We start from the raw sequence: 3,616 nt of genomic DNA, 5'->3' as shown, positions 1-3,616 counted from the left end.
TTGATATTTTTCCTTTTATATTTCGAAAAAGGCCATTCTTTTAAGCTCTAATCAGTTATGTTACCTGAACTTTTAAGTTTAAAATATTTAGTTTTAAGCCTAATTAGTAAGCTCTTAGGTGTCACATCTTGGTTTTTATGGCGATCTGCTTATTTAACACGTTTGGGGAGTTGGCGTTTAAGAATGCAGGTTCCTATGGATTGGTTAAAAACAATTCTTTTTGGAAGAGATACATCCAAATTTTAAGAATGTTGCCAAATAATTTCAAAGGTTTTGTGAAGCTTTGTGACAGGGTTTAGGAGTGTAATTATAGTGTTTGTGAAATTATTGACCAGAAATCTTATTTATAACAGATATTTTTGAATTGGTGTTTATAATTCTTGATTATGTAATTAATGTTTTTTAAATAATTATTTTCTAATTAATAAATGATTTACAATTATACAAAAATGTAATTACATTATTTAAATTATTTTTGCTAGGAAATACAATAGGTGAATATATAAAGTATTTGGTCTTGCTCAACTTGTCAAAAAATAAGAAAACGTCATCACAGTTGCGCGCGATTTTGCACGAGACGTAAGTCTAGATGTAGAATGCTCGTGAGGATTTTTTTTTCAAACTAAAACAAATTTCCTCAGGTGCATTCTTTCCATGATCTTACGAATATGAGCGCGAGCGTCTTTTTTCCACACTAGAAACGTCACTCGTGACGATTTGTTATATTTTTCAATTAGCTCCTCCTACTTTATATATTTACCTATTCTGCAACAGCAACAATGGTAGCTAAAATCATACAAGTCATGACTTGCTATAATGAAATAATAATTATTTTAATTAAAATAATTAAGCCTTAACTGTTAATGAACTTACTGCAGGAATGATGGGAGTGTTTAAAGAATATTCTACAGCTTTATAACCAAACATAAACGTTCCTCCAACAGTTAGAATAAAATTCATGACAGCAAACATCTGAGATCTTAATAATTTGACTTCATTAATTTATAACTGGTCCATGGGTTTCTTTCAAAGCTTTGTTATCCACATTTAGTGTCATTTTGTTATAGTCACGTTGGGCTTGTTCTTTCTTTAATCGTTCGATTCTAGCTTCATATTCAGCGCTCTTATTTTAAATTAAATTAAAACTTAATGGTGATTAGTTTAATCAGGTTTTAAAACCTAAATCTTTCTCTTTTTGGAATTGGTATGGAAGGATATATTAAATTTTCACTGTTTTCAACCCATTCTTGGATGTCTTTGAAGTTTTGTACGTTAAATTAGGGTTTACATTAATATAATTTTGGTTAATTTACATTAATATAATTTTGGTTAAATGTACCTATATGTTCGTTTTTTAAACAAAAATTTTGGTAGAGTTCCCGGATTTTTTCATAGGTCAACACTTCGTTTTGAAGTTTTTCTCTAAATCTCTTTCGCAAATTCGTGTCTAAATTGATTCAGTTAGTTCTTGGGAAAGTTTAAATTTAAAGGAAAGCGCGGCTCCATGATTACCCCTAGCATTCTGGCTAATCTTCTGCACACGAATTTTACCTTGCCAAAGGCAGGAACCAATCAGACCTAATGCACTAGTTCCCATTGGTTCCTGCCTTTGGTTTAACTAGCCTTCAGCAAGCTTAGCCACTGTGTAGCAGAAAAGCCATCTATAAGGGGCATCAACGGAGCCGCGCTATCGGTTGTTTCCATTATTGTAAACTTAATTTAAATACTTGTTTTTAATAATAAAAGTTAATCCTAACCCGCTGATCACAAGACTTTCAATTAAATTTAATTTAACATTTATTACATATTAATTCAGGGATGGGAAATCCAATAATTTCACTTTCGAGAGCGTAGGACTAGCAGTTTCTGAACTATAGACCACCAAACGTCGAAAGCTAGAAATAGAATTATGCAAATTATATGAATAAATATGAAAATAACTGGACGCCAATTTCTTCTTAAATTACTTTAATCGCGAGACGTAATTAAAATCCAGCGAAACCTAACCTGGCAAACGTACGAAGTATTTACGGGTGTAACACTATAGTTGAAAGCTGAAATCGAAGACCACTTTTACAAAATTTCGTTTCTCGGTTATTTTCGGTTTCTAATTGTAATTAGCTTAATTATTTAAGGAAAGGCATCAACTCTGAATGTTTCGAGCCTCCTAATTCCAATGGTGTCAATTTCAGATCTTCACGATTAACCGTTAATTAATTATGCAATTAAAGTATTAAACCTTCAAAAAGACAGCTTACATTTTTAATTTTTCGTATCTCGAACATACTTTTGGCTTTAAAATAGCAATAAATTTAAACGAAACTATCCGATTCTGACGTAAAAATCAATGTTAGGAATCGAAGGAAAGTAGTTGCAAGATCCCTAGACTAGCAGCTGATTAGTTGTTCCCCTAATTACGGTGATCCCCATTTTTATGTTCAACCTAACTGTGAAGCGAAAGAAAATGCTATAGTCTCTGGCCTCTCTCAAAGCACTGTAGACCTTAGTGTGTGGACTTCTACCGAGCAAGCTCTAGTTTGGCGTTCGGATTTATTTACTAATTCATTATTTTTCTGTAAAGTCTATCATTTGAAGAGTAAAATCAATTTAGTTTTGATTTTTGTTATCAGTCAGCAGTGTAATTTAAAATTAATTTTTGCAGTTGTTTGTTAGTTTTGTTTCTTGCAGTGTTTTGATTTTGTGTTATAGACGTTTTAATAGCAGCTTTCGCCTTTTATTTAATTCATTAGATCCTTACTAAAATATATAGTGCATTACCACAAACCTAGCACAGGATATGATAAAAATTGAACGCAATGTGTTGGAAATAATTAAAACTCCTCTAAACATTAGAGTTAAGGTGAATTATTTGTAAAAAGTCATTTTATAAGATTAATGAGCACTGACGACAAGTTAATTTCAACGTAATTAAGTGTAATTAACATGAAATTAACGTGAAATTAAACCACAAATATACAGGGTGTTTCTGATAAGTCTGCCATAAATCAAGGGGCGTGTTCTTTGGGTCAAACTGAGTGGAGAGTGTCAAAGAACATGGGGTGTACAAGAATTTGCAACGAAGATATGGCCCCCCAAACATTGGCCCCTAAAACAAGAAAATATTCGAAAATGTAGACTAAAACAAATTCAGCCTTATCAACTTGTTTAGAAATATGAGACAATTTCAATAGTTTCCCTCTAACATCGTTATTGAACTTTCACCTGGCAGAAGTGTATTAAATGAGTAGAAGTATGCCTACTCTAGTAAAGTAAATTCAAAGTATCATGGTACCTTTCGGTTGGTATTACTTTTATTCTTAACAAGTTAACATGGACGTTACAGGTATTGTTCAAAATGTCCACCAACGGCGTTAAGACAAACATGAACCCGTCTTTCGAAAGATTCTTGGACATGTTGGAAGATTCCTGGCATGTTCCTGATTGTTTGACAACCTTCAATAATTCGTCTTCGCAAGTCTTCCTCATCACGGACTTCATTCTTGTACACGATGTCTTTGAGATGACCCCAAAGATAGAAATCGCACGGATTTAAATCCGGAGATCTGGCTGGCCACGCAACTGGTCCTCCACGCCCAATCCACCTCAAATTAAACGT

Source organism: Phalangium opilio, unplaced genomic scaffold, assembly GCF_054372755.1.
Source record: "Phalangium opilio isolate 3A_F unplaced genomic scaffold, DU_Popi_V2 ptg000232l_1, whole genome shotgun sequence".
NCBI lineage: Eukaryota > Metazoa > Arthropoda > Arachnida > Opiliones > Phalangiidae > Phalangium > Phalangium opilio.
This window is presented reverse-complemented; position numbering follows the sequence as displayed.